We start from the raw sequence: 15,228 nt of genomic DNA, 5'->3' as shown, positions 1-15,228 counted from the left end.
TCCTTGGAAGAAAGCAGATACCTTCTAAAATCCCTTTATTTTTTACTTTTCCAGGACTCTGAAATTCTAAATTTGTCTAGACCAATCCAATAAGAATTAGAATAAATGTCGAGGTAACAAACATATTTGTATAATAAAAACTACACAAACACAGAGGAAGGAGAAATTAAATCCATTATGGGGATCAAGGAACACTCCACCGGGAAAGTCAGATTTAACTGTCCTGAAATGTCAAGGGGCTTCCAGGCTGCAGAAGCAGCTGGCGCAGACACACACATGGACCATGAAAGCGACGGTGGTCAACCGCCAAGGAGACCAAACGAAAGGCACTAAGGAGCTGGAAATTCAACCTCAGTGGGATGCAGCTGGAAGGTTCTAGAAGTCCTGAGCGGCATGACTCCCATCGTGTTTCCAGTGGATGGACCTAGAGGAACAGACTCAAGTCCAGGCCAAAATAACAGCAGTGCCAGTGGGGGTGGGATGTCGGTGCCCGTGACTCACCCATCAGGCACAGGTGGGTGGGGCCAGAGGGCCAGAGATGACGACCAGCATCTTATCCTGATCCTCCTTGGGGCTCGGGGCTGAGGGCCAGGCAGGAGAATGTGCTGTGTGTTGTGGAGAAAATGGTCCATTGTGCTTGGGACATGCTGAGTCTGGAGTGCCTATGAGAGTATTTACATCTCATGTCTGATAAGAGGTGATGTTACAAGAGCTAATTAAAGTGTGGAGGGAAAGAAGATTGTTCCAAGAGGGAAACTAGAGACAGCGTGAAAAGAAAGGGGCCAAGGCTCAAGAGGGAGGGGACGTACGTATATCTATGGCTGATTCATGCTGATGTATGGCAGAAACCGTCACACTATTGTAAAGCAACTATCCTCCAATTAAAAATAAATAAATTTTAAAAAAGAAAGGGGCCAAAGCATGGAGTTTGGGAACAGCTACATTTGAGGGGTAGAAAAGGAAAACATAGGGCTTCCCAAGTGGTTCAGTGGTAAAGAATCTGCCTGCAATGCAGGAGACACAAAAGGTGTGGGTTCAATCCCTGGATCAGGAAGATCCCTTGGAGAAGGAAATGGCAACCCACTCCAGTATTCTTGCCTGGAAGATTCCATGGACAGAGGAGCCTGGTGGGCTGCAGTCCATCTGGTGGGTTGCAAAAGAGTTGGACACAACTGACTGACTGAGCACATAAACACACACAAAGGGAAATATGGAATAGAAAAGTGTTACAGGCTCAATGGTGTCTTTCCCCAAAATTCATATGTTGGAGTCCTAACCTCAGAATGTAGCTTAGAATGTGACCATGTCTGGAGATAGGTTTTAAAGAGGTAATTAAGTGAAAATGAGATCATCTGAGTGGGTCTTCATCCCATATGACTGGTATCCTTATGAGAACACTGGACACAGACACAGACAAGGGAAGGCCGTCGGAAGCCAGAGAGAAGGCGCTGTCTGCAAACCAAGGAAAGAGACCTGGAGCGGACCCTTCCCTCAACCTCTGAAACTAACCCTGCTGATACCTTGACCTTGGACTTCAGCCTCCAGAACTATGAGAAAATAAGTCTCTGTTGTTCAATCCACTCAGCCTGTGGTGCTTTGTTACAGCAGCCCTAGCGGACTCATATAAAAAGCTAAGAGGTGAGAATAAAACCATGAGAGTTCACTCAGGGGGAGTTACCTGAGGAAAGGGTGACTGATGGTATCATATACTGCCAAGCATGAGAAGTGAGTCCACATCATTAGATTTTAAAATGAGGATGTCAATGACCTTTCAAAAAGCAAGTTTACGGTATATTACGTATTTAAGACTTACTCTCATAGGGGCCCAATAGTAGGGTCAGCCAGCAGCCAAGGGTTAATAGAAAAGACAAGAATAAGGTCAAAGAGAGAGAGTGACGGGGCAGAGCCTTCCCTTCAGAAGCTTCCCTTTAAAGAGAGGGAGTGAAACAGGATGGCAGCCTAGGGAGGTGGCAGGGTCAAGCGAAGTTTCAGAGAGACTTACGACGATGAGATAAAAGGAAGGAAAATTTGAGATCTGACAAAGGAGAAACGGAAACACACGACATTCATGGCACAGTCAAGTTTTCCTTGTAAAAGAGTAAGGCTACACCTTCCTTTGAAAGGGGAAGAAAGGAGAAATTCTGAAGCAGAAATGATGGAGAATGTTGAGGTCAAGGGAAGAGGCAATGGGGTACAGGCCCCAATCTCTCAAAGCAGGAAGCAAGGATATCTGCCAAGAATACACGTGGGAGAGGAGAGGAGGACACTGAGAGAAGAGGAGACTCAGAGATACAACCATTGCATTTCTGGTCAAGAAACCAGCCAGAATTCAATAAGGATATCTGCCAAGAATACACATGGGAGAGGAGAGGAGGACACTGAGAGAAGAGGAGACTCAGAGATACAACCATTGCATGTCTGGTAAAGAAACCAGCCAGAATTCAATACAAGGATTCGCAGAATGAATTTAAGACCTACCTGTTGTTGAACAATCTACATGTTCAGTAGAATCTATTTAGCTGACTGAGAACTTGAAAAAGTGAATGGTTGGTTTCATTCAAGGTCAAGGTTGCAAAGTGAATATAGCAATAGGTCAGGAAGGTCAACATGTATAGGGAATTCAGAATAGAAATCATGGTGCAGGGTTCTAGGCTACCCATGCCAAGGACCTCTAAGAGACGGAATTGAAGGCTGAAGTCAGAAAGAGGCAGCCAACAGGCATTCTGCAGCAGGGGTCAGAAAACTACAACCATGGGCCAAAACCCAGCCCACCCTCTGCTTTTGTAAATAAAGTTTCATCATAACACACCTACTGATCAGTTCAGTTCACTCAGTCGTGTCTGACTCTTTGCGACCCCATGACTGCAGCACCCCAGGCTTCCCTGTCCATCACCAACTCCTGGAGCTTGGTCAGACTCATGTCCATTGAGTCGGTGATGCCATCCAACCATCTCATCCTCTGTCATCCCCTTCTCCTCCTGCCTTCAATCTTTCCCAGCATCAGGGTCTTTTCCAATGTCAGTTCTTTGCATCATTTACACCTTGTCCATAGTTACTTTCCAGCTACAACAGAACTGAGTCACTGCAACAGGGATCATAGGACCTGTAAAGCCCAAAATACTTACTGTATACCTCTTGACAGAGAAAGTTTGCCAACCCCTAAGGAATGGACATGAAAATCAGACAGCAACACCAGACAGGCAGAAAGAGAGGGAGAGCCAAAATCAGGCTAATCATAACCCAAGGCAATGGGTATGGGCTGAAGAGAATGAAGCATGAGGGCCCCCAAGCCCACAGCCAAGGGCAGAGCAATCATGGCATAACTTAGGCAAGGACTGGACCCAGGAGATCCAGGCCCGAGAGCAGGTCTGAAGAAAGGGAGAACTCGGGGTGTCCCGTCAGTCTGCACAGAACCCCCACTGGAAGCTCATATTTGGGGGATAATATCAACCAATATGAACAGTTCAGCAAGGATGAGGCAGAGACTAAGGCAGAGTTCTCACCCCTGAGTTTAATGGGAAGATGAACCAGGACTGAGTATGTGCGTGGCCAACATGGGAAAGTAGAAGTCTGAAAATTAAGGAGGACACAAGTATCTGATGCTTCCATATACACAGTTGCCCCACAAAGCATCCCAAATCTACATATTGAATTCTCCTCATTGTTTATGAACTAGGGTTTGCCCAGAGGTGTGCCCATCATGGACACAGCTACAGAGAGCTAGAAAAGCAAAGAAGGGGGAAACAGGAGAGGGCCAACGTCATCAGCACCCACTCCAGCAGTATGAGGGAGCAGGCCTCCACTCAAAGGTCAAAGGGTGCTCCAGGAGGGGAATGGCAGACTTGGGGTCTGGGTGACAATGTCCTGTGGAAGTCCTCTGCAGCCCCTGGCATGTCTTGGGCAATCAAAGTTACCGAGGTAATATAGCCTGGTGACTTAAGGACATGAGTTTTAGAGTCATGAGTCAAGCTTCAGTACTCATTATCTGAGGGACCTTCAACAAAATACTTAACCTCTCTGTGGTTTGGGGTCCTCATCCACACAAATGGAGACAGTTGCAGTCTGCACTTCATCAAAGCTTCACTGAAAGGCTTGAAGGAGTTAACACACACCAAGTACTCAGAAAGGAGACTTATATAACCATTAGCTATAATTATACTGCCTCATCTTTCTACTAACGTTCATGTGCCCCTAAGTCTTCTCCCACTCTGTTTAAAGACTTGACCTTCTAGGGCAAAATACACACATCCTGAGAAAGCAGTGTCCGTTTCAGTCCTTGAGCTTCACACCCACTGGTCTTCATCTCAAGTTAGTTTCTGAAGCATAACAGTGACAAGGAGGAAAACGTCCCTGCCAACACTGACATGCTGAAACAGGTGTCTGGAGTTGAAAACAAACTGGGGGAAAAAAAGGATCCAACAAAATGTAATTTATTAGTCATCACCCGCTGAACATGTCATGGCTGGGTGATAAATGCCAAGAACATCAATTGTGAACTATTCTTACATCAGGTTTACCATTATCCACCAAGACATCAGAAACCTGTATGTTGAGAATGTTCTGTATTTGTTTGGACCACAGGAGGAAAATATTTGGAGTAGAAGTGGTAAATGTAATTATTTTGCACGATGTAGGGCAGCCTGCGTCAGCATCCTGCCTGGGACCAGGTTGTTGAACATCTGTCAACGTGTCGACTCTAACTGCAGAAGCAAAGCACTTAATCCTGCTTCTGCATCCTTACCTGAAGCTGCAGGGAGAGGATGGAGAAACACAGATATTATTGACAGTAATATTTCTGGATTTTCAGACGTTTTGATGGAAAAACACAGGTATCATTGGCAGCAATGGTTCTGGATTGTGAAACAGGTGTTTGAACATGACTACAGCCATCTTTCTGGATGCCTGTGGCGTGTGATTCCCCTGCTTCAGGAGCAGCATGGGGTGTGGGGTGGGGAGGGGGATATTTTCCCCAGGATTCATCCTGCCATGCCCCTCCTCCTGGTCTTGCATCCACAGCAGCCCTGGCCTGATGATCTGTGACTCTGGACAAACCTCTCTGAGTCTTAGCAGCTTCCTCTCCATAACTGAGTGGTTTAGATAAAATAATTCCTGTGGTCCTTTCCAGCCGTCAGAGCCTCTGATTCTGACTCTATAAATGCTGACCAGGGACAGGACAATGTTCTGGATCCAGAAAGACAAAAATAATGCAAGTGATTTGTAATCATGATGCTAACTTTTGGGCTCTAATACCTGGGCAATAACATTTCAATATTCAGAGATGAACTTTTAATGAATATTCAATTGCTCTATTCTTTATAAGAATACAAAGTGGAAAAGGCAGGATCCGGTCCCCTTGTTCTCCAAACTCGGATGAACTAAGGAGCCCATACTCTCATGAAAAAGCGATGATCCCAGAAGCCCTCCTTGTGAGGCTAAGTAAGTCTGGAACATGTTTCTTCTAGCTGTGGCCTGCCCTCTGGCAGCACCTCAGTTCAGTTCAGTTCAGTCGCTCAGTCGTGTCCGACTCTCTGCGACCCCATGGCAGCACCTGGAGCTGGTTAAAAATGCAGGCTCCCAGCCTGCTCCAGATCCGGCATCAGAACTTGCACTTGAACAAGATCCTCAGGCGACTGGCAGGCACTCTCCTTAGAGGAAAGCAAGTTGGCTGTACAGTGGAATCACCTGGAGTGGGGATGGGGAGAGAACCTTGTCCCATTTCCCTCCCTCCCTCACCCCTACAGCAATGATTCAGATTTCACTGGCCTGGGATGTGATGGGGGCACTGGGACATTTTTAAGGTTTCCCAGGGAACTCTAACATGCAGCAAAGTCTGAGAAGTACTGAACTAAACTCTCAAGTTCAGGTTCTAAAATTCAAATCCAGAGCCAGCCAAAGAAAGAGTGAAAGTTGCTCAGTCATGTCTGACTCTTTGCAACCCCATGGACTAAACAGTTCATGGAATTCTCCAGGCCAGAATACTGGAGGGAGTAGCCTTTCCCTTCATCGAGGGGATCTTCTCAACCCAGGGATCCAACCCAGGTCTCCCGCATTGCAGGTGGATTCTTTACCAGCTGAGCCACAAAGGAAGCCCAGAGCCAGCCAACCTCCCCTAGAAGGATACCCATCACCTTTCCCAAGACCACAGCGGGGTCACCCACTCCCTGGAGTTCTACCTGATGAAGGGTCACCGTCCCAAGTCAGTCCCTGCCTCTGGAATGCACCTTTATATCTAAGATCACGGCCCTGGAGCCCCCAAGGCTCTGCAGGACATGGCCACTCCCAGGGAAAGCTACCTGGCAGCACTGACTCGCTTTCTTTCTTTCTTTCTCTCTGTCTCTCAGGACAACCACAACACTCCAAATCAGACCAAAGAACTCACTTCTCTAGCAACACCTCTCATGCAAGGCTCTCCACGCACACGGAATCCTCCGGCCAGGAGCTAGAACTCAGGCAGCCAGGAGAATCCAGGGCGCGTCCTCCCTGGCTTCAGTCCCTTCCAGTGTGCCAGATTCTGAGTCAGCCTGCGTCAGAACGGACGACTTAAGCCTAAGGTCTCTGCGTGAGGACCCACTGACAGTACCCACCAGTATGTCTGTTTCCCTCCTTTTCAGTTATATGATTCCTCCCTGTTGCCCCCTGCCCTTAAAAGGCTCCATGGATTCTGTGCTTCTGGGGTTTTGAAAGACACGTCTGCCTCCTTGGATGTGAGAAGTTGAGAGCTTTGGTGTTTACGTAAACACCAAAGGTGCCTTGTAGGAGCCTACATGTAAACACCCTGTAGGAGCCAAGCCGGGAGCCAGAAGTTCTTGAGTATACCAGGGCTCACGGGTTGGTTAGTGCTGGTACAACTAACTTGAGAGTTGAGTCTCCAGATGAAAGGAGAACCACCAGCCTCAGCTGAGGGCAGATGATATGTGTGGTCTAGCTACCGCCAAGTGACTCGGGAACGAAAGGGATTGGGACAACTCACCAAACAGACTTGAAAACGCCATCCCTTCAGAGGACTCTTGGCAGCTCTATGTTCATGAGTCTGGCCTAAAGAAAAGTGATTTGACTAAAGTGATTTCACAAAGTCACACCTGATCTTTGTGGTAGAAAGCCTGCTTCTCTTTGGGAGAAAAGGGAAGGTGGAGATTTAACTAGTGAGTTACACATCTCTAGAGGGGAGTCTACGGTCTAGTGGTTCCGATCGATCACTGGTGAACCTGGGACCCTGAGTTGTCTGTTCATTTCTTCATCTGTAAAATGGGGGAAATGCTCATAATCAGAGAGTGGATGACACGTAGTAAGTACGATGCAAGTTTCCTAATATTACTTGTCACTTCCCGCTGGATCCAGAGGGTGTGTTTATGTGTCTGTGCATCAAATGAATCACCTACCATAGACCAGATGAAATAACAGAGCAACTGGTTTTAAGAATGAGCAGTGGGATGCTGGAGGCTGAATGGCTCCATCAATGTGCAGTACAGATGTTTTGAGGTTTTCTTACCAGGCTATAAAAATGTTTACACAGTAATTAGGCCTGTTATCAGTACACAAACAGATTACACTTTACAGAATGAATGAACAGCACAAAAACCCTCCCATTTTTCATCAGGTTCAGCATGCTTTCCTAATTCTTGGGTTTACCAAAATAAATTCATTTTTCTGACAACACGGAGCGGGTGCCGAGGGTAGGGAAGAGGCGCTGGGGTGGGGAAATTGACTCTGTTTAACAGAACGCATGCCAAGTGCTCTCTCCGGCCCTTCTCTCTCCCCATCTGTAAAATGAGATAACCAAGGTCCCTGCTCACTCATCAACTCCATGGTTCTATTACTTTTCAAGCATTCTCTTCTAAGAACGTCTTTGCTCTTCTCTTCCCCAAGAAAGGATGTGTTTAATTAAAGAACTGATGGGAAAGGTAGTAATTCTGCTGAATCACATGAGTCTCCCATCCAACACAGGAGCACAGAGTTGATGGCAGTTCAATCCTGACACTTCAGCCCCTAAGGCCAGTCTGCACAGTGAGACCACGAAGCACTTGCCAAACACATCCATGGCTCTGAGTAACACTCCATGGAATGCTTTGCTTTTTCTGTTTCCAAAGGACAATATTCCAAGGTAATAAACCAAAATAATGAACCAAGCTCCCTGACTTGCACTTTCAAGTTTTCATAGGAGCAAACTTGTGTTAATGAAACAAAAGAAGTGATTTGTAATCATAAACCCAACTTTGGGGCTCTAACACTAAAGCAATATTGTTTAAATGCTCAGAGATGAACTTTTAATGAATATTTAATTGCTCCATTTTTTATGAGTATAAAGTATGCTTTCAGTGAACACTCTGAATACTGAAAAGACAAGAGGCCGTTTCTCCTAGCTAAGTGATGTGTTCAAGTTTCCTAATGATTTTGTTTCAAGGGGGTAAAGGTCATCAAGGTTTCAAGCCCTAGAGGAAGGAGTCTGGGAGAGTCATTTGGAGAAAGAGTGACTTGTTACAGCAATACTCCAAAATCCTTCAACAAAATATAGATGGAGGTATTCGAAATGCTGAGGAAGAAAATCTAATGATACATGTACAAAAATATGAATGATCTGGGGAAGGAGAATGAAGAAAGGTGCTTTCATTTTTTAATGTAACATTTCCATATGGCTTTAATTTCTTCTTTTTTAAAAAAAGAATGTTTGCTTTCATAACAAAAATATTTTTTAAGCATAAAACAAAGAGCCACCCACTGGACAGCTTGTACAAGCTTAAGCACCCTAATTTCTGCCCCAACCAGGATCCATGGGTTTTTCACAGTAAAATTTCCAGAAATAAAATGGTAGGAAAAGAGTGTTTAGTTGATACAGTCTCAAAACACCCCATCCACGACATTGGTGGTCATCAGTGCATACATTAAAAAAAAAAAAAAAAATTGGTTCTGATTATAAGAGAAATTTGAGCTCGTTTAAAAAAAATCATTCATAATGCCAATTCCTTTGGACAAGCACTGTTGACATTTTTAGTCCACTTCTTTCTATTATTCTTCCATACCACATTTTTAAACAAAACTGAAATCATACTAGAAATGTGGTTTTGTCCATACCCACATTTAATTGGTACATGAGAAACCACTAAATTAAGGTCACTAAAGCATTTTCTCTCCATCTGTTACTCTCAAATACTACAGTTCATTTCAGACTCTGATGAATAGAGATTCACATTCTTGCACAAAGGTAGTACACACAGAAGGCACAGCTGCCAGGGTGATCTTTTGAAAACAGAAATTGGATCATGTCAGTTTGCTGTTTAAAACCCCTCCTGGTCCTCCTAACTAATTCAGTATCAAATCCAAACTCTGCAGGGTGACCCCATGAACTAGGCCCTACTTCTCAGTACACATTTCCTGCCATGCTAGCCTCCTTCCTGTTCCTCAACACACCCAGCAGTTTCTACCTCAGGACCTTTGCACTGGCAGATGCCACTGCCTTGAAGTTCTTGCCTAGACCTTCCCCCAACTTACCCAGCTTAACTAGGACTCCTCAGTGAGAACTTTCTTGACCACCCAATCTGAAGAAATCCCTGCCTTTGCCTCCATAATACCACCTAATTTTATTTTCCATTTTTATTTTTTCATTATCTTACACCACTAGAATATGAGACTACCACCTCTATCTAATTGGCCATTGTCCCTGGTACCTGGTACAGAGATGCTCAAGAAACATAGGATGAATGAACGAAAATACATTCAAACTACCCAGATTTGTGGGGCATGAGCTAAAGTAACCTATTTAAACAGGCCTTATTTTCAGCAGCACTGCCCCTTAATGAGACTTTTTAAAATAGGCCGTTACCTTCTCCCCCGGCCTGGTCACGGAGTGCTGCCCACAGCTCTGCCAGTGGGGAAACAAGTGAGTTATTTAGTCTGGGCCAGACTTTCATTCTGCTTATCCACCTCATTACCTATGCTGGAAACTCTGTGGTCATGCTACACCCTTCCCTTCTCCTACTAATACTCCTACTCAGTCAATCAGTGAGTCCCACCAACTACCCCTCCTGTGGAGGACGTGCCCAAGTCTTCTAGCAGATTCATTCCAGCTTTCTTTCAGAAAAACTACCTCTCCCCATTCCAATGAAATTTCAGAAAGCTATTCCTGATATGAAGACCCAAACCTTTGCCAGTTAGAGATTTCCTCTGAGCATTTTGAATATAGCAGAATAATAATAACGATAATAAGATGATGATGATGATGGAGAGAAAGGATAGAGATCATTTACTTTCATAGCATCACCTGAGAGAAACCATAAGACTACTCCAGCCACCAAGATCCCCTTGACTACCTAATTCCCATCTGCTCCAAGCCTGGCTCTTCAGGCGTGTCCCCAGCCCTGTGAATTTCCATTAGTGCTGTACAACATTCTCCTTGTGGACTTTAGTTGCTAGCTGGAGCTGGTTTCTGTTGCCTGCAACCCACAAACGCTAACTGAGAATTCTCCTAAATGTTTGCTCAATCCATCTCTTCTCCATAGTCCCCACCATAGCCTCAGCTCCAGCCACCTCACTGGTATCTACGCCTCTGGTCTTCTCACTGCCAAATCCATTCTCCATAAGGTCTCCAACTAGACTGACCTGAAACTCCAATCTGACCTTGCCACTCGCCCCCTAGTCCTGACCACGAGCATCCTGCTACCATTCCAGCCTCTTCTCTCATCCTTCCCTGCCTCACTCTTGAAGCTCCAGGGGGTCCAAATTACCAGTTGCTTTGTCATATCTTCTATGTGCTTTCTTGCCTCTCCCATACCATCCTCTGCCTGGAATGCCCATGGAGGCCTGGCTACTTCATAGCCATCCTTCAAGCTCAGCTCAGACATCAGTGCCACACTAGACGGACTGTCTCCCATCTCTGCTCACAAATGTGTATCCCTCACACGTGGTCTGCCTTCCCCATTAATGTGTGAATTTTCTGATGGCAGCCGCTGTGTCATATTCATCTCATATTCATTTCTATATCCGTACCACATAATAGGCACTGAATACATTTTTGTTCAACGTTAAATGATTTAAAACATCATTCACTCGGAAAGCCCCAGGTTGGATGCCACAACTGTGCTTAAACCATACAGAACTAGCCTCCAAGGGAGCCACTGAGGGGTCAGCCAGTGCCTTGCCCATCTTGAAGGACGGTTTCATTGCTTGCGAGTTGAGATGCACACTGTCTTAACAAGGACTAGAGGCTGCGGCTCGTTGTGCTGCCTAATGGTTCTCCATCATGAAAAGACATTTCAGACACTCCGACTACATCATGTTAAGCTTCAAGGGAAGGGCAAAGATGTCACCCAATCCCATACCACTGTGGGCTCAGAGAGGGAACATGCAACCAAAGGCGCCGCTGTCTATAACTAAGCCAGGGTGGACTTGAGCCCCACGTGGCTCCAGTGTGGGCACACGTGGAGGGCAAGGCCTCCTTCCCTGACCCACTGCACAAGACAGAGCTCCTTCCATGCCTGAGTTTCCTTGTCAGGAATAAGGAATGAGATGCTGCCCTGGATTCACTCAGCACAAAAGGGTCACCCGCCTTGGGTCTGACCCTCAACAAGGCACTGAAGGTCAAAGGTTACTAAAACACTCTTCAGATCATAAGCAGCAGTGTGCAAAGAGCCCTGCACCTACAATCAGGAACACCAGCCTCTTAGAATCAAACTCTGACCCTGCCTCTTACCCACAAACTACCTGCTCACATGAAAGTTACTCACCTTCAGCATCAGTTTCCAAATATGAAACATGAAGGTTACGTGAGCTCCAATGTGTACAAGTGTCTGACATCAAGAAGGGTCCCAGAAATCTGAATTAAGAGGGTGTGCAAAGGCCTTAAACGTCCAAGCTATCTTTGAGCCACCAGAATTCCTCTCTATGTAAGAACTAGCGCCCCCTTCTGCCATCTACTGGGCACTGCAGAGGCTGTCGGAGCCGGAGTGGGCTGCCAAATCTAGCTAGCAGAGCGTGCCAGGACCTAAGACCAGCCCTCAGATACGTCTCTCCCACCGTTGACCCAGGAGCACGCCGTCCCTCCCAAAGCCACTTGCAATGGAAAAGAAATCTCTAGACGGCCGCCTAACCTTGCCCAATGCTTGGGCACCAATCAGAGGCCTCCCACTGCGGAGATAAGTGTTAACCAAGGAGCCTTCACACCTGCACCCTCACCTCACCCCAATCCCCACCACCCCTTCGCGAGGAAAGGGAGTCATGGGTCTCCATTACGTCCGGCCCATCGTGTTCTCCATGGAACCAACTGAATGAAATGATTTTCTTTCTGCAAAGCCCTTTGCAGCACCCTCACTGAAGGCCTGATTACTGGCAATAGTTACAGTCCGAGTTCAGAGAAAGGTGATCTCAATGAACAATTCTAAGAGGATTTAGCGCTCCTCCAATAAAATATCCGAGGGATTGGGTTTCCAGAGAGTTTTGTTTTCATTACTCCACTTGGATACAGTCAGTAACCAGCATCAGTGTTGTAGACCAGCTTCTTGGTAAACATAGCTGTTTTTCAGGCAGCTACTGCCATGAAAAACCCACATGTCAGCAGTGAGCTCAGAAAGTGGGGGGGGGGGGGGGGGGGCTCAGCTGGGCCTCCATTAGAACAGGCCACGGGGGACACTGCCCAGGGGCATCCATCGGGCATGTGTGGGGACCAACTGCCTAAGGAGCTAGCAAAGTTTTGCAGCTCCTGGAGCCCAGGAATCCATCCTTAGCTGGAGGTGTCCCAAGAGAGCAGCCACACAGGAGCGGTCTGAGCTGCCTCCAGACTTCACAGCCTCAAAGAACCAAGTAACAAAGACAATGGAGATTCCATCAACACCTCCTTCTACCTGCAACACTTTTTTCCCCCCAAAAAAATAGATGAAATGAAAACCACCAACAAACCAAGGAGGAGAGCTGTGGTCAGGGTTGGATGAAAGCCTGTCCTCCTCTGGCCCCAAGACAATTTCACACCAAATGGCTTTAAAACCCTTTCCAAGGCTCAGAGGCCTGAACTGAAAGAGAGTGTATCTTTTGGACTGCGAGTCAGCAGTTAAGGAAGCAGAACGTGGAAATCCTAAGAGTTATGAGTTTTCACTTTTGCACGAATACTCTGTGTGTCTGGACACACGAAGGGAAGAAATCTACCCATTCCTCCTAGAGAAGGTCACCCCAACCCCAACCCTGAGGCTGTTCTTATTTAGTTATTATAGTTAGCACTAATCAGACTTCAGTGAGCACGACCCAACACAGCCACATACACCGGCACTGAGCTGCTCTCCTCCGAGCCCAGCAAAATATGGAGCTCAAGGCCTGGGGATGGCGCCCCAGTCTTGGGACCTCAGGAACTGCAGGCATCATTTCACCAGGGCAAAGGACTTCATCAATACAAGCAAGGCGCTTTCCCCACACACACACTGGTCCTCAAAGAAAAAATGCAGAGGAAATTCGATGCTGGGGATGGGGGCAGAGGGCGTACGCGGCTGGCGCCTAGATAGCAAAAAGTAGCCCTCGCTCCACGTTCAGCACCCCATCCCGTCGGGGTGAGGCGTCCTCCGCTCTCCCTGGCCCCGAGGCCGTCCCCAGAACTACCTGCTGCTGCCTAGGCGCCCTCAGGCCAAGTCTGAAGAAGTTCACTCCCCGTCGCGCCAGTCCGGGGACGCTGGGGCATCCGGTAAACCCAGACTGCCCGGCGGAGTCGGCGCCTGCCTCTGCCGGGGCGCGGGACTCCGGAAGGTGCCGGGGACCCAGAGGCCAGCTGAGTGGCAGCCAGGTCCCAGGCTGGGCTGCCGGAGGCCTCCGGGTGATCCCGCGCTCCCCAGGGCAGGCGGACACCGGGCGGTGGCGGCGAGGAGCGTGCGCCCCGGAGGGCGAGTAGCCCTCGCCGGGTCTGGAGGGTGGAGGGAATCCTCCCCCGAATGCCAGGACTCCCGGCTTCCCGGTACCTGGAAGCCGCCCGGCTCTCCACCTGGGCTGCGGTGCAGTTCCTCTCCCTTCCACCGCCCAGGCGCCCGCGGCCGGGGGCGCGCAGACAAGCGGCTACCGGCGCCGGGGACTCTGCGAACGGCGCCCAGCCTGCAGCCCGCACAGTTCTGGGACACCCTGGTGGGACACCCGTCGCCCTGCCCGGACCCCACGCCCCCAGGCGGGCGGACACCAGCCACCCCCAGGGAGAGCAAGGAGGCTCAGGCAACCCCCAGCCGCCCGGTGCCCTCTCCTAGCGCCAACAGGTATGGGAGGCGTAGTCGCCAGCCCGCCCACTCCGGGGCTAGGGCCCGCCACAGCCCCGGGCTTTGGGCACGGTGCAGAGGGGCGGACGGAGGGAAGAGGCGAGGGCGGGAGCAAGCGGGCGGCTGCACTCACCTCTGGCTGGGCCGGGGCCGGCCGCGCGGGCCCGCCGCCCCGAAGCCCGGGTTCCGAGGCGCCTCCGCGCGCGCCGGGGGCTTCCTCCGAGGCCCGCAGGGAGGAGGTGGCGCGGGGGGAGGCGCCGGCGGGCAGCGCTCAGCCTCACACTCACACCCCCGGCCGGCCGCCGCGGCCCCGCGCCGGCATCCTCGCTGCAGCCGGCTCCCACGGCGCCCCGGGCTGCTCCCCAAGCGCGCGCCGGGGTCGGCGCGAGCCCCTCGTCGGCTCGGAGCACGATGTGGGCGCGCTCCTCTTGTCCTTGTCCTCGGCTCCCGTCTGGGGACGCTGCCCCGCACCCCGGCTCGGCGCGCGGCTCTACCCCTCCCGCTCCCGCTGGCCGTGCAGAGCCCCGGCGCGCGGGCTCAGCCCATGTGCGCGGCTGCCTCGCTGCGCCCCGAAGCCTAGTGGCCGAGGCCCCGCCGGAGTTGCGCGCCCTAGAAACTCCATGCAGCTCCGGCCTCCTCCCCGGCTCCTCCCCGGCGGGCCCCCCGGGGCCTTGAGGCAGCCCGCGGCGCTGTCCCCGCCCTGCCTTCGCCCGCGTCGGGAGCCGGGTTTCTGGGCGCGCCTCGCCTCGGAGGGTCGGGGAGCCCCCACCCCCACCCCTCCGCCTCGCCAATGGCTCCCTCGGTTTCCAGGCAGCGCAACCTGAGGAACGCCTCGGCGCGCGCGCACTCACACTCGCTCACACACACACACACACACACACGCACTGCACACACAGGCACACGCGCGCGGGGGGCGAACTGGAGCTTGGCAGACGGTCCTCCTTCCTTCCTCCCCAAAGAAGCTGCCCACGTTAACTCCGGCAAACTGCTGTTCCCCGTATTGGACAGCTCACCGAAG

The 15,228-nt window shown here is 49.7% G+C and overlaps 1 protein-coding gene across 1 annotated transcript in view; it reads right to left on the bottom strand.

Annotated features, from left to right (window-relative positions):
• Positions 1-14,849, bottom strand: part of CALN1 (calneuron 1) — a 418,392-nt gene extending 403,543 nt beyond the window's left edge. Inside the window, exon 1 of the mRNA XM_069570960.1 lies at positions 14,344-14,849. The gene's annotated coding sequence lies outside the window, so the exon portion shown is untranslated. The remainder of the gene's footprint in view (positions 1-14,343) is intronic.
• Between the last annotated feature and the right edge of the window lie 379 nt (positions 14,850-15,228).

The sequence above is a fragment of the Ovis canadensis genome, chromosome 24, assembly GCF_042477335.2.
Source record: "Ovis canadensis isolate MfBH-ARS-UI-01 breed Bighorn chromosome 24, ARS-UI_OviCan_v2, whole genome shotgun sequence".
NCBI lineage: Eukaryota > Metazoa > Chordata > Mammalia > Artiodactyla > Bovidae > Ovis > Ovis canadensis.
Note: the sequence above shows the minus strand (reverse complement) of the source record. Positions and strands in the feature narration are given on the sequence as shown.